Source organism: Lemur catta, chromosome 20, assembly GCF_020740605.2.
Source record: "Lemur catta isolate mLemCat1 chromosome 20, mLemCat1.pri, whole genome shotgun sequence".
Taxonomy (NCBI): domain Eukaryota; kingdom Metazoa; phylum Chordata; class Mammalia; order Primates; family Lemuridae; genus Lemur; species Lemur catta.
Window position 1 is genome coordinate 11,428,819 of NC_059147.1, and position 22,588 is coordinate 11,451,406.

The window sequence follows — 22,588 nt, forward strand, 5'->3', positions numbered from 1 at the left end:
CCAATAGTTAGCATTTAAACTTGGTTTGAGGCCTGGTATGGTGGCTCACGCCTGTCATCCTAGCACTCTGGGAGGCTGAAGCGTGAGGATCGCTTGAGCTCAGGAGTTCAAGACCAGCCTGAGCAAGAGTGAGACCCAGCCTTTATTAAAAATAGAAAAAATTAGCCAGGCACTGTGGTAGAAGGATTGCTTGAGCCCAGGAGTTTGAGGCCACAGTGAGCTATGATGGTGCCTCAGCACTCTAGCTGGGGCAACAGAGTGAGACTCTGTCTCAAAAAAAAAAAAAAAGAAAAGAAAAGAAAAAGAAACTGAAGCACAAAGAGGTTAAATAATTCTCCGGGTCAGAGAAAGAGAGAAGTTTAATGAATGAAACATGTATAAATGTCTGGGTGGTCTGTATACAACTCTACTAACGTTATTGTCTGTGTGTTAGGAATATTTCTTAGTTTAATATAATGACTCACACAAACGGTGAGTTACCCAGAAGGAGGGGTACACGGTGCCCTCAGGGCATGTGTCTCAGGTGACTTGCCCTGTTCTGGGGGCTGTTACGGGTGAGCAAAGTCCCGAGAGGTAAGATTTTGTTTGAGAATCGCCACTGTCTGTGCCCAAGTGAAACTGAGACCATGGACAGAACGTTGCCATATTAGGCAACAAGGGGCCATCTTGTTTGGAATACTGAGGGGCATGCACCCCATCCTAGGATAATCACAGATTTTAAAAATGAAGTTTAGTGTTTAAAACTCCATAGATAAAATCAGAAAGACAGATACCAAAAAAAAAAAAAAAAAAAATTTAGAAATATTAGTTCAGTCATTTGTTCACTCAACTTTTTTTTTTTTTTTTTTTTTTTGAGACAAGGTCTTGCTCTGTTGCCCAGGCTGGAGTGCAGTGGTGTCATCGTAGCTCACAGCGACCTCAAACTCTTGGGCTCAAGTGATCCTCCTGCCTCAGCCTCTCCAGTAGCTGGGACTATAGGTGGGCATTACTGCACCTGGCCTCTTGTTCAACTATTGAGCACCTACTAGATTCTACAGTTCCAGACCCTTTTCCAAACACCTGCCTAAATATTAATACATACCCAAACAGCAAATTAGTTAGGGGAGCATTATCCAACATGGGTTCAAACGTGATTCATTTTTTACATTTTTCTCTCATCAGTATGTCTTGATAATTGTCAATTTGATACGCCTAGCTCCTTCTTTTGGAACATATATACACTATTGTTCATTTAAGTCTTGATGATGTTCAGGTTGTTTATAATTTTATCTTGCTGCAACCAATGCTACCAGGACCACCTTTGCTATTGCCTCTTTGCACGTGGGTTAGTCTTTCTTTAGTATAATAACTAGAAACAAAACTGTCACAACAAATGCAATGTGCATTCTAAACATTTTAAGAGCTATTGCCAGGATGCCTTCCGATTAAGGCTGAATGAATTTGCATCTTATCAATGTATCATGAGAATAACCACCCCTTTGCCAATACTAGCTACAATCGATCATTACAATTTTCAAACAATCGGAAGGGCAAAAAGAAAACATGATACAACAACAACAAAAAAACCAACAAAACCCCCCAATCTGTCATTATTGACTTATCGAATTTGAATTGCCTTAATTTCCACTACAGCACTTATACGTTTTAAAGGGGCCACGTTTATGAGACACCATCTCACATTGCAGGAGTAATTTGCTTTGGGAAATCACCTGTTTTTTTTTTTTTTTTAATTTGTGGATAAATTGCCTCCAAATGAAGTTTAAGAATTGTAGCAAAATGTGAGGCTTCAGAGGATATCACAGTAGCAGCTCAGAGCCGTGTGGAAGAACTTACAAGGCTCCTGTTGGAATAAGAGCACATAGGAACGGGGAGTCCAGGACTTTCTGGGGGTGACAACACGAACAAGCAGGCCACCTCTCCTTCTGAGCAGAATAAACGTGAGCATGTTCTGCACGAGACAGGATGGTAACACCCATGTTGACAAAAAGGTAGGCTTTATCATTTCAGAAGTTGTTCACGAAAAGAATGACTCGGCAGGAAATGCTTATGAGAAACCGCATGAAATCTGAACCGAGCCTTTGACTGGAACCAGTTTAATAAAAGCCATTATGTTTTACTTTATACCTACACATTTATACTTTCAATTTAATCACATTGAAGTCTTAAGTGGCATCATTTTATTAAACGTGGAATTGAGGACGACAATGCCTCTTTGTTTGTTTTCTTTAAAAATTACTCCAAATTGGACTAAAATGATTCTACGTGCTCAGGACTGGAACATTTGGGGAAGTCATGGGGAGGGGAGACAATATCCCGAGCATCTTAGGTTACTCTTCTTATGGGATTTCATGTGTTACTAATAGGGAACGCGGACACCCCTCTCTGCAGGCTCACATTTATAGTGTTTTCTGGGGTGGTTTTGGGGTATGATTACTAGAAAATTCAATTTAGGAAAATAACCATATAATACTTAATGCATATAAAGACTTAATTTCTTGCACCAAGCTATCCAATCCATCGAAAAATCCTATTGACTCTACCTCTCAAATACACACCGATGCAGCCAATCCTCCCAAGGCGCCTGGATGATTTCTTGTCTTGAGCACTGCAGGGGCTTCCTATTGGTGTGCGGGCGTCCACTCTAGCTCTGGAGGTGGCCATGGTTTGGTGCCTGTCTAGCAACCAACTGGCAAGTCCTGCTTGCTAAGAACACCCAAGATCTCAAGGGAAAGTGACCTCATCTCCAGCCCAGGGGTAGACTGTGGCTGGTCTAAGCCAATTTGGGTAGCCCCATTTTCCTTGCAGCGATTGGTTTGGAATAAGCAAATGAACTATAGAGTGGGTTATAAAAACTACAAATCTTAAACATGTCACTTCTCAGAGTTTTTTTTTTTGTTGTTTGTTTGTTTGTTTTGAGATAGGGTCTCACCCTGTTGGCCAGGCTGGAGTGCAGTGATACCACAGCTCACTGCAGCCTCAAACTCCTGGGCTCAAGTGATCCTCCTGCCTCAGCCTCCTAAGTAACTGGGACTATAGGTATGCACCACACTTGGATAACTTTTTAATTTTTTTTTGTATAAACAAGGGTCTTGCTATGCTGCCCAGGTTGGTCTAGAATTCCTAGCCTCAAGTCATCCTCCTGCCTCGGCCTCCCAAAGTGCTGCAATTATAGGCATGAGCCACTGTGCCCAGCCTGGGGTTGTGAGTTTAGACATTACAGAGGGAAAGTGCTCTCCTCATTGCATCATATCAAGGGTATCTGCTATGAACAGGACATCAGTGTTGATGTCCTTGGCCGAGGTCTTGTTTGTCACTCTTTTAAATTACTCTTTTGCCCCTCTTTGGAAGGCGGGAAGTTGGAGCACACAGCCCACACCTAAGCAGCAGGGAGTCATGCTCCCCCCACAGAATGGTTTTCAGGAAGCTCTGGCGAGGCTGTTAGGGGGTCCATGAGCCAGGGTCACCCATCAGAGGAGTCCTGCACCCCCCAGGAATGGGCCTGGCTCAGTGCTTCCGCCATGCTCAGTCACTGGCTCGGAGCAGCCCACGGCAAGTGTGGCCTTGGCCCAAATGTGGCAGTGGATTTCAGGATTCAGCGGCTGGGGCCATGGGGCAGTCACCCTCCCTGCAGCTGGAGATCTTCAAGGCCATGGGGACATGTCAGGTGTAGCAATTCTGTTGACAGTCCCAGCCGGGGTCCTAGCCAACCACGAGCACCAACCACGAGCCACATGAGAGACAGTGGCTCTAGTCTTGGAGCAGGGACAGGGACTTCCTGCTTCGCTCTATACAAATTTCCCATGGGAAGGATCAACGAGCATTAAAAAAAAAAAAAAATGGCCGTTTTATGCTGTCAGTTTTGGATCCTGTGTTACGCAGCACCTGGAAGGCTGCCGCTGTTTTCAGGAGACTTGCCTGCCCTTCTACGGACACTGCCTATTTTGCTTACGCTGACCGTGGTGGCTTCTGTGATGTCCACCCACGCATCGCACTGAAGATCCTGCCTGCCCTGTGACTTAGGCAGACGCGGGAGCCATTGGGGAGGGCACTGAAAGGAACATTCTGCTTTGACCAAACAACCACTCCGGGCTCTTCTGACCCTGGGACTTGGTCCTCCTGGGCCCCGGCCATGGGTGTTTCTTCTCTTTGGCAAGGGCAATTTACAAATCATTCTCACCCCTAAAAATGCATTTCTTTGAAGGGATTGAGCCATTTCAGCAGAAAGGGAAGAGCGAGCCACTCAGTGTCCCGAGACAGGCCTTCGACTCACCTGGTTCCCTTAGAAGTTCCTCCCGCCTGGCTGGGGATTTTGAGCATCTCCTGGGCAACACACATTGAAATGGTGAGACCAGTGCTCCGGCACAAAGAAGCTTCTGGCAAGGACGTTAGAACTACTGTTTTCTGCTTACATAAAGAAACTGAAGCATGATTTTAAGCAAACAAGATTTTCTGATCTCTAATGCATTCCAGAGTGTTTATTCACCACCTTTCGGAAAATTAGAATTTCTGTTTAAACAAAAGATTTTCTTCTCATTATCTATTTATGGCTGACATTGCAAAGTCATTGTATTATTCGAGCCAAAGAGTGGGAAGGGAAAAGGCAGGGCCGGGGCAGTGAAGGTCACAGAGGTGAGGGGGGAATTATTGGATTTTCAGTTGTCACTTTATGCAAGCGCCTCCCCAGGGGAAGAGGCCGAGAGAAGAACAACAGAAGGGGCAGAGGGAGGAAGGGGAGGAGGGCCAGTGTAGGGACCCAGGCAGTATCTTTTCCCGCTCTTCCTAAGGCCGTTCCAGTTTCACTCCAGCATGTCCCCGCACCCCCTGCTCAGAGCAGTACACCCCTGGGGAACCGCTGCTCCTACCCCTGGCTCCAGGATGCATCTGCCTCATCCAGTGGCACTGAAAGCAGCAGAGTGTGGTGTGTATGGATGTATGGATACAGATTCTAGAGTCAGATGTGTCCATGTACATGCTGTGCAACCTTGAGCAGGTAACCTAACCTCTCTGGGCCATAGTTTCCTCAGCTGTAAAGTGTGTGGATAATGACTACAGACATTTCACTAGGGCTGCAGGAGCACTGAGTTCATATTGTAAAGTGCTTAGGATGACACCTAACACAGAGTGTTTTGTTAAATAAGTCGATCTAATTCCCTTTACCAATATTTGGATCAGCGATGGATACGTGACTGTCTCCAGCCACGTATAAGCAAGAGTGTGATCTGCTCCCCTCAGGACTTCATTTACTTCCCTGTCTGACCCGGCATGGGGGCCCCTCTCCTGCTCCCCACTGAAGTGTCTCAGGACAAGTGACTCCGTCTACAGTTGGCAATGATTTCTCAAAAGTTATCGTGCATACTTGGACATTTTCACGACATGAGAAAACATAAACCTACAACTTATTCTCAAATACATTTTATGAATGCTAAATATAAGCGTTAGTGAAGTTGCATAATGATATCTTTTGCAGATATTTAAACATGTGCTGGTCTTTGCAATTTCCTTTTGGTATTTTGGGGTGAATACCATCTCCTCCCACTCACCCACCCCACGTTGCCAATATGTGTATCTGCCCTGAGAAGGTCACAGGCCCCAGCAATGGGCCACTTACACCTAATAAACAAAAGGGCTCCCCCTTCCGGGTCCTTCTGCAGAGCAGCGTGGTGGCTGCAGGAGGCCCTCGGGCCCTCGCTCTCCCGTCAGCCCGCATTTTGTGCTGCCCCCGCTTTGGCCTCCGCCTTCGGATCAGGGATGGTGGGGGAGGGGGGCTCTGTCATGTCACCTGAATAAGGCACGTGGCTTTTCGCCAGCGTCACGCGTGAAAGAGACAATTCTACTACAGCTTCGACATCGGCCAGGGGGATTTCGCGGGGTCACATTAGCCAGGCTTTCCTGCAAGAACGCTAACAAGCGAATGGCCTGGAACTAGACCAGGCGCACCTGCACGCAGCACCTGGGCGCACCTGGCAGCGCCCCGGGCCTGGGGCGGGCGCATCACTCCGCTCGCAGCCCATTGGCCAAGCCGGCACGTGGCCACGCCCCAGCCGAGGGTGCGGGCCCCACGCCCCGCCCACCGTCATCCCCGCGGGGCGTGCTCTCTGACCCCAACCCCACGGGGCAGTGAGGACGGACCTCACGACTTATGGCTGTCCCGATGTCGATGTCGTGAACTTAGATTGTCCTGGCCCGGCGGGCGGTGCGGTCCCCTCTGTCGGGCTGCACCAGAGGCACCTTTAAAACGGTGATCTCCCTGTCACCGCAAGGGACCCTGCCAGCTCCCTCCCCGCCCAGCTCGTCCCCGTGGGGAGGCAGCGGGAAAGCGGGACCCGGCCACCCTGCCTGGTGGGGAATTAACATTGACTGTAGATGGATGTAATGCACGAATATATGTTTCTGTTAAAAAATTCAAATAAAGAAATATATAAAATAAAAAATCGCCCTTCACCCTTCTCCCTGCAGGTGGACACTGTGCTGTCCTTCAATGCTGACTTACCCGGACGCCTTCTTCCTAGTGGAAAAACCGGTGCCAACAAAGGGACGGGGCTGGGCGGGGAGGAGGCAGGTGGAAGCAGGGCGCAGGTCACATGGTGACTCAGGACGCTCCTTGCCGCACCTGGGCATGTTCCTCTGGCTCCAGGCAGCCATCCCTGCTGTCCCCAAAGCTTCTGACCTGACGGTCGTTAGAAGGATTCTCTCTGTCCTCCCTGGCGCTTCTGGAGTCACAGAGATGGAAGTTTCTAAAATGGTACCAGGACTCCTTCTCCTGAAGTGCGGTTTGACCTGGCGTGTGGCAGGGAAGGGCTGTGCACGCAGCATGGCTTCTCCCTTTAGTAAAAAGCTGAGCGGAGCCCCCTATTCCACGGGTCCAGTGCCTGCCCGAAAGCCAGTGCAACTCTCCTGTCCCGTAAGAGTCAGGTGCAGAGTGTCTTCTTTCCTAGGCTTGTGCTCCCAACCAGTAACGCCGGCCCAGGTGGGGTGAGGCAGGTGGGCCGGGCAGGATGGCTCAGGTCCCAGAGGCCTTTGCTCCAGCCCCGCGGGATGGGCTGATGGAAGCTGGCTCTGCGCTACAGCCGTTCCTCTTACTGTCCCCTTCTCAGCCAGGACTGAGTGTCACGAAGGTCTCTGCCTCAGTGGGGTAGGGTCATCAAAGCAATTCTGAGGACCCAGCGCTGCCAGTGGGCAAGTCTGCTCCCCCACCTTCCCGGGGGGTCCCGCCTGGGCTGACCATGTTGAGGGATGCGTTTGTGAAGTAGACTCTGGAGGCAAGTCGGAGAGTGAGAAAGCTGCATGTTCCCGGGCCAAGCTCAGAGAGGGACGGAAACCCTGTTGTGTCCACGTGACCTCTGATGGGGTGGAGAACAGGAACCAAGGCTTGCACGGTGTTTCCCAGATGGCGATGCGGCGCTGGGACTCGCCCACATGGCCCTGCCCTGCACACTCCCTGCTAATCACGTAGACGGGGTGAGAAGTGCCCTGGGGGATGCTCTGCAAACCTGGGAGGTACCAGTGATTGGAAAAAAGGACAGAAACTTGCCCCCTGGCCTCAAGGGGCAGACATAACAGCGCAAAAATCTGGGCTCTGCCAGCTGCTAATTTTGCAGCCATGATCTAAGGGTTTGTCAAGCTCCAGGCACCGCGTGGGCGTTTCGCATCACTAGTGCAAAGCGCCCAGTCAATAGCTGTGGCACTGTAGGGGCCTGGCTTCATTTCCTGGGGCTGTTGCAACAAGTACCGCAGAGTGGGGGGGTTACAACAGCAGACATCTATCCTCTCGCAGTTCTGGAAGCCAGAAGCCCAAAATCGAGGTGTCAGCAGGACAAAGCTCCCTCTGGGGCCTGCAGAGGAGGATGCGTCCTGCCTCCTCCAGACCCTGGTGGTTCTTGCTGCTCCTTGGCCGGCAGCTGCACAATCCGGTCTCGGCCACCATTGTCACATGGCCTTCTGTGCCTGTGAGAATCTCCTTCTTAGAAGGACCCCAGGCATTGGATTTAGGGCCCACCCTAATTCAGTCAACTTGATCCCATCTGCAAAAAACCTTTTTCTGAATAAGGTCCCATTCACAGGCGCCGGGAGTCAGGACTTCCACATATCTTTTGGGGGGACCCAGTTCTACCCTGCAGTGCCCTCCTGCTATCCCCTGCCTTTGCCATTTCAGGAAACTCTGGCCTGGCATCTGACTGCCAGCACCTGCATTTCCTTGCCTGAGAGCTTTTTCTCGCCACTGGAACCCTTGTCAGCTCAGTGCCTGTTCTAGGGAATTAACACCACTTCCTGCTGGGGTGGGCCTTGACTGGTGGGAGCTGGTGTCTGCGTCCTGCAGCCCCTCCTCCCTGGGTGGAAGACGGGAGGCACGCTCTGTGCTGGCTCCTGCGTTCCCACAGTGGCAGCTGCCTGGATAACCCACCCTTTATTGTCTGTTTTCTCTCACTTTCTAATTCCCCTGTAAGTGGTTCTTTTACCTCTAAAATACTTACACCTGAATCCTTAGAGTTTGCTTGGTGGGGCGAGTGAGGGCGGGGGGTGGGGTGGGGAGGGCAAAATAAGAAGATAATAGGTGCTCATTACCCCTTCCCTATGTCAGGAAGGGAGGACGTGGCTCAGCCATCAAGGGGTTAATAAGGCCTCCATCTTCCCGAGCTACCAAACAGGGATCTGCTACAACCTTTGGCTGCAGAAACGCAGAAAGATCTTATACCAGGGAATAAGAGATTTATGTTGCTACTAACTAGCTGTGTGGTTTGGGGCAGGTCACTTAACCTCTCTGTGCCTAGTTTCTGCCCCTTGGAATGCGTGGGAAACCAGAATCCTTTTGTGTCTCTGGGACTGTAGGATCCCTCAGCCTGCCTTTCCTCAGCCCAGACTTTTAACAACAACTTCTTTGCCTGGCTCATCTATTCTAACATTTTAAATTTATTGATGTTTTCAAGGCAGAGAAGCAGTCGAAACTGGGGTTTGTCTCTGTGGGGCTGGCTCATGTTTTTTGTATGGGTTCAAAAAACCTGACATCGTAATACAGTGGAAAGTTTTATTGAAAAAGAAAAAAAAACTCAATTTTTGACATTTGCTCCTATTTGGCAACAAGACAAAGTGGGAAGTGGACTGATTTGGGGGTCAGAGGATCTGGGCTGAATGGCAGTTCTTCCTCTTCCCAGCTGCCTGACCTTGGGCAAGTTTATCATCCATTCAGCAAATGTTTGTGGGGTGTGCCAGACAGTGCCGGGGGCTTAGGGAGTCAAGATGAGCAAAGACACACAGTTCTTGCCCTCTTGGTGTTTAGGGACTAGTGAGGGAGACACGCAGATACACGTGTGTGCCAGGACAGCAGCTCTGAGAGGCAAGAACGAGCTGTTTAGGAAGCAGTAAGCAGGACACTGGGCAGGTCTGCAGGGTTGGAACAGGGCTCCCTGAGGATGCCAGGCTGCAGCTGAGACGTAAGTAGATGGAGGTGCTACAAGCGGGTAGGAGTGGGGTGGGGGGGAGTCCGGCATAGCCCAGAAATAGTTCTCAGAGCATCACTGACTCTATGTTTAGAAACCAAGGAATGTGTAAACATCCCTACCTTTCAGCTTATCCGGGGAAGTGCCTACCACACATTGTTTCCAGCCTTGGGAGCCCACTCAGGGCTCTGAAGTTTCTCATCCTGCATAGAAGACAGTGAGGGAAAAGTGATTACTTCCTGCTGCCTCTATTTGCATAGGGGTCACGTGCCTCTTAGGTGTCATTTCTTGGGGCTTTGTTTGCTCTCGTGTTGAGAATTAGGAGTAAATTATGCAGGCTCCCTGCCATGCCTTCTAGCAAAGCAGTCCTTGGAGTTTGGGGACTTGCCCGGCTCCTGGGGCTTTCGTTGCGCGACGCCGCCCTCTGGTGGCCGCAGCCGGAGGCCTGGGCGCGGCTCAACGTGGATGAACTTTCACCCCAGGCTTTGTTTTCAGTTTTCGCGCGGAGATGGGGCTTCCACTCGCACTGGGTGGTCGATCTACCTCCCTTCCCTCTTCTCTCTTCTTCCTTTCGCCAACTAAATGGGTGCTTAAGCATTGCACATCCATGATCTTTTGGTCTGCACAAACCCCTATCCGGCATTAATTACTGCTGTCCCCTTCGCAGAAAAGAGAGTGAGGAGGTTTAGGATGGTCAAATGACTTTCCCAAGATTACGAGCAAGGACACCGGTAGACGGGGCTGGCTTCGTGGGCCTGTGCACAGACCCCACACGTGGTTGAATGCCCTGCCATCACCATCTTGAAGATCTTAATAGCTTTGAACACAGGACCCTGCATTTTCATTTTGCCCTGGACACAGCCAATTTTGTGGCCAGTGCTGCTGTCACAACCGAGGGTTCAAACCAGACCCGCTTCACGCTCTGTTGCCTCCTCCGGGCTCTTTCTAAAATGCACACCTGGCATCTCCCCGGCTCAGCCCCCCAGGCGGCTCTCCATTGCCTAAGGGAGAAAGCACCTCACTCACCTCTGCAGGGGTTCTCAGCCCTGGCCGTACACACCCCGGGGGCGGGGAGGACTTTGGAAAATTACTGATGCTCTGGGCATATGGCCCAGAATTGCGGGTGGGGCCCTGGCATTGCTGTGTGTAGAAGTTTTCAAGGCGATTCCAGTGAGTAACCAGAATGGAGCACATTAGTGTAAGACCTGGCACGGTTCCTGGCATTCAGTGGGTGTTTAATAAATGTTTTCCAACCTTTTAGAGCCGTGGATGGATTTGAGAACTAAACTGAGTCATGAACAAGAAAGAAGAGACTCACCATAGGGGTCCGTGTGCGTCTGGACAGGAGCCCTGAGCTTGCCAGGAGGTAGAGGAAGCACCTGGGGTTGGCTGCAATGGGGGGCGGTCAGGGGGAGGAGAGGGAAAGAGTGGGAAAGACTTGGAAATTAGCTACACCTTCCTGAACGGAATATTTGGTCACTGGTGAGCCTTAAGTTTGCATTGCCTGGAATAGCACCTGATTCCACTTAGGCAACTTCTCCCCCAATCTCAGTTCAGTGCGTTGATGAATTAATTGGTTAATCCCAGCCTGATCTCCCTGCAGGGCCTAGCCAATCAGATTATCCCACCCCCTCGGCTTCTGTGATTGGCTCAGAGATGGGCATCTGCCCCAAGCCAGACCAATGAGACGCAGCCCCTGGATGTTTGTGGGAACTTCGGCCCAGAGAAGCTCTTGTCCTTGAGGGGTCGGTGCTGAGAGGGTTGGATGCAAACTGTAAAGGCTGGTGGTGGCCCTTTCACCATGATGGCAAAGGCCAACATTCAGGGCAGCGGAATTGACTGGTGGAGGCCAGTTGCTGATGAGTTTGAGCACCTGGATTCAGCAATGTCTGAGTCTACCCCAAAACTCCCACTTCCAGGTGTCAACAAATGCCCCTTTTTGCTTCAGTGAGTTGAGGTAGATTACTGGTCACTTGCAGCCGAAAGCAGGCTGGTGCTAAGGAATGTAAATATCCTGAACAAAGTTTCCTGCAGGGATTCGTGGGGGCTGAATATTCAGTCCGGCGTGGGAGATGGGTTCAAGATACAGTACAGTGTCCAAGTCTCAGGTAGCCACACCTGGATCTAAGCTTTGCCTTTAGCTAAGAAACTTCCACCCCCATCAGTGCAAATGCAGACCTTGATAGTGACTCCTGGCAAGGCGTGGTGGCTCACGCTTGGAACCCCAGCACTTCGAGAGGCCAAGGCAGTAGGATCACTTTAGGCCAGGGGTTTGAGACCAGCCCCGGCAAGACCCCATGTCTACAAAAAAACAAAATTAAAAAAATTAGCTGGGCCTAGTGGCGCACACCTGTAGTCCCAGCCACTCCCACTTGGGAAGCTGAAACAGGAGGATCGCTTGAGCTCAGGAGTTTGAGGTTGCAGTGAGCTATGATGACACCACTGCACGCTAGCTCAGGCAACAGAACGAGACTCTGTCTCAAAAAAAAAAAAAAAAAATTCCTTAGGATTCATTTTGTCTCTGACAACAGCTTTCCAGTATACATCCAATTGGATAATATATCCAATTATCAAATGTTTGCTGAGCATTACTTTGTGCCAGGCACTATGCTGGCATGGAACTTGCAAAGATGATTATATTTCTAGGTCAGCCCAGAAAAGCCAGTGCAGCCCATTAGACAATTTTCAGAATTATAGTCTTTAGAGTATGGAAGCATTCTGTTTATTCAATTATTATTATTATTATTTTAAACAGCTGTGAGAAAACTTAAACCTACTGCACACTTTAGTAAACAGGTAGTAGGCAGCCCAAGTTTACTACACCAAGTCATGAGAAGAAACTGAGAAAAAAAAGAAACATGTAATAAATGTTTTGTTTTTTAATTTCGGCTGCTGGTGTTACCGGGAGAGAAAGATAGACATTTTCACAAGGATCTGATGGCGACGTGGGCCTTGTTAAGGGGACGCTGATAACACAGGTGCTTTTGAGGACAGTTTCCTTTTGAGATGTTGGCACATCGCACTGTGTGCCTGGAACCTTCATTTCGAGGCAGCCCCTGGCCGACTCATGCCACGCCACCTCCCGAGTCAGAGACGCAAAAAAAGCAAGTACCGTCACATGTCCGTAGTCGGATCTAGGTGGTGCGTCGACAGGTGTTCACTGTGAAAATTCATGCTTTGCTGCATGTTTGAAAATGTTCATAATAAAATGTTAGGAAAAAAGTGAACTCAATTGCAGTTTAATATTTCCCTCTTTCTTTTGCAATTTTCGGTTTTTCTTCAGCTTCTTTTTGATTCTACAGTCGCCAGCTCCAGAGCCATGACTTTCTGCAGACAAGTTGTCAGAAGCCTCAAGTGAATTTTAGACCTAATTTAATTCCCAATTTACTTGCTTATGAAAAAGAAAGGCTTAGTTTCTCCACAGCAAATCAGCCCTTGGTATGCCAGTTAGGATTTCGTCTGAAAAGCTGGCTGTGAGGTGCCAAGCCAGCCAGCACGAGACAGTCCGCATGGATCAGCGCTGGGAAGAGCAAGAGATGTTCAGAGCTTGCAGGACACATGGCAGGACCCATGCACGATGAAGGGGACAGGGACTGCCACGTCCAGTTACAGGGAGAGTGAGGACTGCACAGGTGACCCAGGTGCAGATGGCAGCCAGCTGCTCCAATGAGTGGGGACAAATGGGGTCCGGTTAATGACTGGGTTGAGATATGGGTACCAAGGAAATGTAGATGAGGAACTTCACACTGTGACGACTTTCCTGGATGTGAAACTCTCTAAGGAGCCCCTGGCAGACAGCAGTAGGGTGAATGCATCCCGGGGCCACGTGTCACACGTGGGCAATACATGGAGGCATTATACATGCCGCTGCCAACCTGGGGGTAGACTCTGCAACGAACATCGTGTGTGGCAGAGGCCACCTGGGAGGCTCCCCAGCTCCCATCTGTTGCTCCGTCGTGGAAACTGCCTGCCAGCCTGCGGGGACCAGGGGCAGACACTCGACCGAGCTGGGCCAATGAGAGCCCCGCTCTGTACTTAACATTTGGATTGGTGGCCCCAGACATGGGGGTTGGGGAAACTGAGGTACAGTGTTGTGGGTTGAATTGTGTCCCTCAAAAAGATATCTTGATATCCCCAGTATCTGTGATCTTATTTGGAATAAAGTCTTTGCAGATGTAATTAGTTAAGATGACGTCCTATGGACTGGGGTGGGCCCTAATCCAGTAACTGGGGTCCTCATGAGAAGAGGTTAATTTGGACCCAGACACACAGGGAGGAGGACACCATGTGGACGCAGGCAGACACACAGAGGCAAAGGCCTGTGACAATGAGGCAGAAACTGGACCGAGGCAGCTGTCAGCCAAGGCAAGGCGAGGACGGCAGGAGCCACCGGAGCTGGAAGTGGCAGGAAGGACCCTCCCCTGAGCCCTCGGAGGGAGCACAGCCCTGCTGACACCTTCATTTCAGACTTCTGGCCTCCAGAACTGTGAGGCAATACATTTCTGCTGTTTTAAGGCACTTAGTTTGTGACAGTTTGTCAGGGCAGCCCCAGGACACTCACGCAGAGTGATGGTGGCACCCAGAGAGAGGGTCCAGATCCCGCCATGGCGATGTCCACCATGACTCTGGTGCTGCACTTGGTGGCAATACCCAGTGTCCTTCTTAGGCCTCTGTGTCTTGCCCCCAAACAACCAGTGTGTTGTCTTAGCGCAGAGCGCTGTGTCCACCGTTGTCCCTTCACTCCTTTCTCCTGCAGTCACCCTACAGGGGACGGCCCGAGACCCGGCTTGGTCTTGAACACGAGCGACAGTGTTAACATTACTGATAAAGAACAGAAAGCACCCAAGAGGAGGGGGGTCAGCATGGGAGCCCCAGGCAGAGGGGCCAGAGAGTGAAGGTTGGCACCGTGCCCCTGCCTGCCAGGGGAGAGGATGCCGGGCCGTGTCAGTGTCAGAGCTGGTCCCTACCGTGCAGGTGGGCGCGCCAGGCTTGCTCCGGGAGGATGCCCTCCCAGCTGCCTGCTGAATACAGCACAGCTGCCCGGGCAGGCCACGAGCAGAGAGAGCTCTCATGGTTTTATTTCTCATTGGAAATGAATACGCTGCCACTTGGGAGCCCAGCGGGTGGAGGCCCACGCCGTGGAACTCAGCGACCTCACCAAGGCGGGCTGGCCTGGGGTGACCTGTTTGGGTAGGTCGGCAGCCAGTGCTTCCCGGGTGGCTTCCCTGCCCTTCTGGAAACTGTATCACAGGCTCGGAGAAGGCAGGGTTGTCCCCCAGCTGGTTCCTAGTCCCCTCTGCCAGTGACAGCTGAGAGGTGGGCACGTGGCCGGTACCTGACCAGAGAGAGATGGGGGAGGGTGACAGGGAAGATTGTCCCTGGGGGAGGCTGACCCAGGGGAGCTGACACGTCCCATGTCCCCCCAAACCCCTCTGGACTTCTCACTCCTGAGATCACTCAGTGTCCTCATGGTTTAAGCCGTTTTTAGTCATTGCTTGTAGCTAGCTAAAAGTATTCTGATGTTTTTATTATAGAAATAAAATATTTAACTGTAAGTACTTGAACTCAGCGCCTTGACTTTGGGCTCACGCATTACATGCTCTTTTCTACCCATCAGGAAAGTTATGCATTAGCTATTTCCTTCAGGATCAATGACCCAAGAGATAGATGAGAATCTTGTTCTTTTTTCAAAACAGCAAAAGTGATTGCTTTTTAAAGACATGCACTGTGCTTAAAACCGGCCAGAAGTTCTTTAAAAGTGTCATCTTATAGCTATCTTTCCCATTAGTGGTAAAATCTTATTTTCACAAGTTAAATTATATTTAAATACATTTCTCTATTACAGAATTATCAAGTCACAGCTTAACCTGCTGAAGGAACAGAAAACACTGTGTGCCCAGATTAGAAGAATGCACTTGCATGAAAATAAAGATAAATGAACTAATAAATTACTAGTTTTTAATAAATAAGCTCCTTATTGAATAACTTATCCTTCTGGTAAAATATTTACCATGCTCTTTAAAACCTTTTTAATCAACGGAAACACTTGGGAAGCTTTAAATGATTGGATATCCTTTTGTGGCTTAAGAGTTGAAATGATTTTTTTTTGCTGAAGTACATTTTAATAAGAGGCAAATTGATTTAAAGTGATTCAAGTCTTCATGGAGTGAGGGCTCTTCACGCTCAGCTCCTTGGACTGGGGGCGGGGGGCTCCTCTTGGGTCAGAGGGCCAGAAAGGTCACGCTTGCCCCAAGCTTGGCTGTTCTGGGTAATTAAGAATCAATTCCTTTTCAATTATCTGAGGACTGGCCCAGGCCCAGTGACTGACAGCATGAGCGCATCATCCTCACTGCCTCATTTCTCTACACAATGTTTTTAGACACGGGAAATTATAATATAAACTGGGAAATAATACATAAAAATAATTAATTGGGGAATTTATCAAACATAGGAATCCCTAGCCCTTGCCCCATATAACTGAATCAGGGTCTACGAAAGAGGAGCCTGGGATGTCCGTGTTAATTGAGGTCCCAGGGGCTGCTCACAGTTCGAAACCCTGACCCCAATAGCTGTTAGACAAGCAACATTGATGTCCTGACTCTCACTCTTGATGGAGACCAGATCCCTGCAGGACACATAAGGACACAGGCTGGCCCCCTCCCAGGGTCTCTGATTCAGTAGGTCTGTCTAGGCAGAGTCTAGGGCTATGCATTTCTTTTTTCTTTTTTGAGACAGTCTTGCTCTGTCACCAGGGCTAGAGTGCTGTGGCATTAGCCTAGCACACTGCAACCTCAAACTCTTGGGCTTAAGCAATCCTCTTGCCTCAGCCTCCTGAGTAGCTGGTACTACAGGTGCTGCACCACCACACCTAGCTAAGGTTTCTATTTTTAGTAGAGACGGGGTCTCGCGCTTGCTCAGACTGGTCTTGAACTCCTGAGCTCAAACGATCCTCCCACCTCGGCCTCCCAGAGTGCTAGGATCACAGGCGTGAGCCACTACACCCGGCTGCAACCTCCAACCCTTGGGCTCAAGTGATCCTCCCACTTGGGCCTCCCAAAGTCTTGGGGCTACCTGCATGAGCCAGCACCGCTGAGATCTGCGTTTCTAACGAGTTCGCAGGTGATGCAGACACTGCCGGTCCAGACGGCACTGTGGGAACCCCTGCCACTGGTACGCCTCCAAGGAAAGCAGTATTCTTTCTCCATGTACATCTTGTCTAGGTCCAAGGCAGAACAAATACCTGCCACTCTCAGACCAAAATACAGGAAACAAGTAGCCGTAGCATGCAGAAGAATGAATATGGCCAGAGTGTTGGTGATTGCGCCTAGGTGCCAGTGTGACTCTGTCAGAATCAAGACAAAACCCGGGCTCACCTCTGAGGGGGTGTGACATCCAGAAGAGAATAGTCCTGTCGGTTCCCCAGCAAGGAAACTCTTTGCATCTCCACGGAGTTTAATGCGGTATAAAGCTGCCCAACCACTCGCTGATTCAGTCCCGGGTGCTGTGAAGAATTCTCACCCTGTTTATTACAGTCAGTAAGGAAAGAGATTCTTTAAGTTCTGAACTTGCTGAACAGGAACTTGCTGGAAGCATTACTTACAGATCTTTTCCAGAATTGTTCTGGAATGCAAGTTAGCTTGAATAAACTCAAGACATCTCCGGCAGAGTTTATGGTGAGGAAAATTTTCTCGGTCGGTGGTTCCAGAAATACCGTGACAGAGAGTTTCTACAGCTCTGCTTCTCGTCATGGGTAGACCAAGTTGGGTCACAGAGCATTGTTAAGCCTTGTCTGAGCTTGACAGAGTGAGAGTGACCCACTACAAGAATCCTAATGGTATTTCTTTTGGGTGATGCTGGCAAAATGTATGTTTCATACAATCCACCTCTCCGACAAAGGATTCCGGTAGAAGGCCTGGCCCTGGTGATGCACCCACAGCCCACCTATGGTAGCCACGAGCCTCTTTAAAAGTCTGTTATCAAGACAGCGTAATTTTTACAGACGGCTTTCAAAAGATCCTTTCCCCTTAAAATTCTTCATTATGCCCCAGTGAACTCGAGTTCTAATTGAGGAGCATCTGAGTTTGGGTCACATGAGTGACGTCTGTGTACCAAGGGGAAAGGCTGGTTTCTCTTTAGGATGTCGTTTTGTAGCATTTCCCACTTTGCAATCTGCGTACAGACCCATCCCAGCTCTTCTGTTCCATGAAGAATTCGGGCTGTCCTTTAGACTCCGTAAGATTTCGGAGCAGAATCAGTCACGCGGTCTGATGTTTCCAGGAGAACATATCATTAAAAGAAACAACCATATTGTTTAAATTCCCAGAAATGACTCTTCTGACGATTATCCCTGGTTCATCAAAATTAACTGGGCTTGCTTCTGCATAACAGGCCTTCAGTTTTAAGATATTTACTATTTAAACTTTCTTTCTGGAAACATTACTGGGTTTTGACAGCCACTTCTAACGACCAAGGTAAAAGGTCATAAAACGACAGCAATGGTTTCAACATGGATTTTTTTGAAGGCTGATTAGAGGGAGGAAAATTCCAGCTGGAAAACTTTTCGATAATGTCAACAAGCTTCGAGTGTTTCTGAGCCGTTGATGAGATGATGCAGGTGGGAGCACTGAGCATTGTACCTGGCGGGCGTCAAAATGTCAGGTGAATCTCAAGCTCAATCTGGCTAACAAGTCATCACCTGTCGGGGATCAGAAATCCCGTTATTCCAACAGTGGTGACACAGTCAAGTTGTTGAAGCAAAAAATGACACATGATTGAACTGAATGCCAGACGACAGGAGCCAAAGTCCCGCCTGTCCAAGTCGGAAGTGTCAGCTGGGTTGACAAAAGCTTGGTGGAATCCGGTGGAATTTGCTTGGTGAATTGCTTCATCGGATGCTCAGCTGTAGACAGGCCTTCTGGACCAGAGCTCTCAACCCCAACTGCACACGCGGAAAACAAACTCCCCGGTCTGAGCCCACCCACCGGAAATCCCTAGGCGGGGCCTGGGGGGCCGCCCGTCAGGGGCCTTTGCGATGATGCTCAGCTGATTCTAAATGTACAACCACGTTGTTGCCAGCGAGCTAATTGCTGCTTTTTCTTTTTCTTTTTAAAATAATATAGTCACCCTGACTTGTAGAAACAAACTCCTTTCCTGTTTCCGATGTGATTTGTGGGGTCCTCTTTGGGCAGTGACTCTCATCCCCCTTCCCTCATTTTCAGACATTAAAAAGGAGTTTGTAAAGCGGCTGCAGCTGAAGCCGGATACTCAACATTAAGGGAGATAGGGCTCCAGGTGATTGATGGCTGCTCGGACTGAGTTCTCACCTTTCTTTTTTCCTCTTGCCCACATTCCTTTCTAAGAGCCCTGGCGAGTCATGCCTACAAACAATAAGGTTACGTTAAAATGGATTGTATTACCCCAGTATAAAGGGGCTTACTTTCCAATCTGATTCCGGTATAACATCCATGGCAGGTAGAAGGCCCCCCCAACTTTTATCATCTTAACTCGAGCATCCTAGCAGACCCTGTCTTAAGTATCCTTTCCCCTGCCTGCAGGTCTTTAGACAAAGCTTAACTCTTTCAGCCAACTGCCAGCTAAAGAATCCCTAAAACCCAACTATAACTTGTAAGACCCCCCCCCACCCCCGCTTCAAGATGTCCCACCTTTTTGGGGCTGAACCAGTGCATAGCAATGATTTATGGTTTTACCTGTAATTCTTCTTACCTCCATGAATGCATAAAACCAGACTGTAATCTGGCTGCCTTGGGCACAGTTTCCCAGGACCTCTTGAGAGCTTGTTTCCTTTGCTGAGATCACCCACATTTAGCTTGGAATAACTCTCTTTAAATGATTTTACAGAGTTTGGGTTTTTCTGTCCACAGCTGCTTGAGTACATTTTTAAGAATTCTGTATTCATTGCTTTTTCTTTTTTTCTTTTTTTTTTTTAAAGTGACCTGATAGGATGATAAGCCAATAGGTCATGGAGGGAGGTGTCTTCCCCCACCCCCCAGGGTGGATCGCAAGCAATAATTTTTAAGTGAGAGCCTCCATGGTGTGTTAGCAGGGAAAACGAATGTGAAAACTGCTGGTTCATGTTCCCTGTGGTTGTGTCAAGGCAAACAGTTGAGGAACTGAGTTTGTTTCCGGAGTTGTTCTAAAATAACATATTGGGAGAAAAAAAGATACTAGTCCAGGAAAACACATTTTCTACCAGCCCTGGATAGCTTAAATTCTGAAAAAAATTCATATCAAGTGTGTTAATTACTTAACTTAGGTTATGTTTAATTGGAAATGTGAAATCAACGTTTTGAAACTAGATTTCAAGATCCCCCAAGATAGCGGGGTTCATGACTCCCAGACAGCCTGGACAGAAGATCTGGAACTTTCAGTTCCCAGGAAGAGGCAGGAGCACAGCCACAGAAGGACGCTGTGTGGCTGCAAAGCTGTGGGCGGATTCCAGGGTCATCATGTACCAGCCGTGCGATGTCAGGCGTCTGACACCCAGCCTGGGTTCCTTCTCTTTAAAATGGGACTCATCCACATGGTGGCTCACGCCTGTAATCCTAGCACTTTGGGAGGCTGAGGCCAGGAGTTTGAGCCCAGCCTGGGCAACACAGTGAGACCCCATCTCTGCAAAAAATAAGAACAGTATCTGGGCGTGGTGGCTGGCACTTGTAATCCTAGCTACTCCAGAGCCTGAGCTCAGAGTTCCAGCCAGGGCGACAGCATGAGACCTGTCTCTATAAAATAAAATGAGACTGATCATATAAAAACCTGACTCAGTGTTGTCATGAGGATTAAGCCAAATAGCGCAAACAAAATGCTTAGCATGGCACAGTGGTTTATAACAAATGCTTTGTTAATGGGAAAGAAAACCCCAACTCTGTAAAATAAAGAGGCTTATTCTGAGCAGAGAGTGTGTGACTGATGGGCGGGAGGACAGGTTACGTTTTGGTTTTATACATTCATGGAGACAGGGATTACACGTAGGATCCTAAGTCAATAGGTGGAAGGCATACACTGGTTTGGCCGGAAAGGCAGGACATCTGGGGTGGGAGTGGTAACGGGTTATAGGTGGGTTTAAAGATTCTTTGATTTGTAATTGGTTAAAAAAATGCAGCTTTGTCTAAAGCCTTGGAATGTTTTAAATTCAGGATGTCTGTTAATCAGAGACAAGCCACCAGGGCATTTACCGAAACTCAAGTAAGCGGTTAAGTAAATAGATGGTCTGCAGGTGTGGTTTAAGCTTTGTTTTGCATGGTCTGAGGCCTGTTAATGAGTTAGTATCTTGTTACAAAGAGTAGCTCCCAGCAGGGGCATGACCAGGCCTGTCTGACCTTCCTCCTCGTGGCCAGAAACTTCCTGGGTCCCCCTGGCCAAGAGAGAGCCCATTCAGTCCCCTGGGGGGTTAAGATTTTATTTTAGTTCGAGCAGCTTTCAATAGGTGCTAGTGATGAGTAATGGTTAACGGTTGCTAGTTAATTTTCAGGGTTGGATATGACAACACATTGTGCAAATTCCTCCGTTTTAATCTAATTAAAATAGATAAGCTACAGAATACAAAATAAAAGAACGTAATATTGTTTAAAAGGCTTCAGCTTACAAACAGGATTTTACAATGTTAATTTTTAAGTTGATTGTTTGGAGGACTCTATGTTCCCATAGCAACAGGGCTCCAAGGACTCACAGAGGCAAATTAACCTTTAGTTACCTGAACCGCATTTGTCCTGACAGGTCAAATGTCGGTGGTGCTTTAATCCTGCAGGGAGCAGAGGCTCTTGCCCCCGAGGTTTGCTGAAAAAAAAAAAAAAAAAAAAAAAAAAAATCTCACTGACCTGGGGCAGATTAATAGGAGAGAAAAAATACAAATTTATTTAAAGTGTACATGTGGGGACCCTTGGAATGAAGATTCAACTCCCCAACAAGGTGTAGAAGCTTATTTGCCTTTCTGGTAAAATGGGTTGTAGGCAGAGGGAAGAGTCTTTTCAGGGGCAGGAAAGATGGCTGGGGAGGAGAGTGGACGGGGAGAGACTAACGGGAAACAGCTCTCTTTGGAATCTCAACGGTCTGAGGGATGGGACATCATCTTCCTAGAGTCTGTTCAGGTGAGGTCACATTCCTGGCCTTACACAGAGGGGAGGAAAAGGACAGTTTTTCTCCTAGGTGGGTCTGGATCTCAGGTAGATAAAGAAACTACTTGAAGGTCAGAGAGACCTTGAGGCTTCTACAGTCAGTCCACTGTAGCCAAATGCCGTATTTTGGGGTAAAATATTTTTCATTTCCCTCACTAGCCATGAAACAAAAGAAAAACAAGATTGATAAGAAAATAAGATTAAAATACTTTAAAATCCTGTGGCTTGAAGGAAAGCAGGATTACCTAGGGGCCAAATGAGGAAGGTCCCTTGTGCTTGGGAGCTGCATGCACTTACAGGGGAGGCCGCTGCCCTGGTGCAAGAGCCTCTGAGCTCATTTGTGCCTTTTGGCCCTCAATAGAATCTTCATTAGCCTATTAACGAACAGAGACTAGTTGGAGAATGAGGCAGAAAGATTTCCCTGTACAGAGTATGCCCAGAACTAGGCGAAGGGCCCTACAGATGCACGCTGTGTTTCTGGGCCAAGGAAAAGCTGCCAGAAGTGGGTTTCCTTGCGCAGAGGCTATGGGGAAAGGAGGGTGCACGTCATCCCGTGCTGGAGGGGAAAGCAGCTGTTTGTCCAGCCCAGGTCATGCCAGAAAGGCCGAGACTGGCTCCGAGGTTGGCAGCGGAGTGTCTGGTCATCTGTGTGCTCAGGGTACTCTCATCCACACAGGTACAGAGTTGGAAAACCATCTTTCCCCACAAATGTGAAGGTCTCACCAGGGCTATAAAACCTATTTTATGTAAGGCTGAGGGTTTGCTTGTAAGCCGGGGGAAGGGGTTGAGTGGGTACTTACTTGACAAATACATGTTTACAAATGGAACCCAAAGCTGTTTGTTGGCTTAGTTTAACTCATCTCCTAAGGTCTATTTTCCACTGGTTCAGTGAAATGCTAATTAGGTGTTCAGTACAAAGAAGATCCTTGGTTGAATAACTTGGAAATGTGCAGGTGAGAAGCTTAAATCTGATTTTCCCTGCTCTAGACTTTCAGAGCCTTTAACATGACCATTTGCAATGGG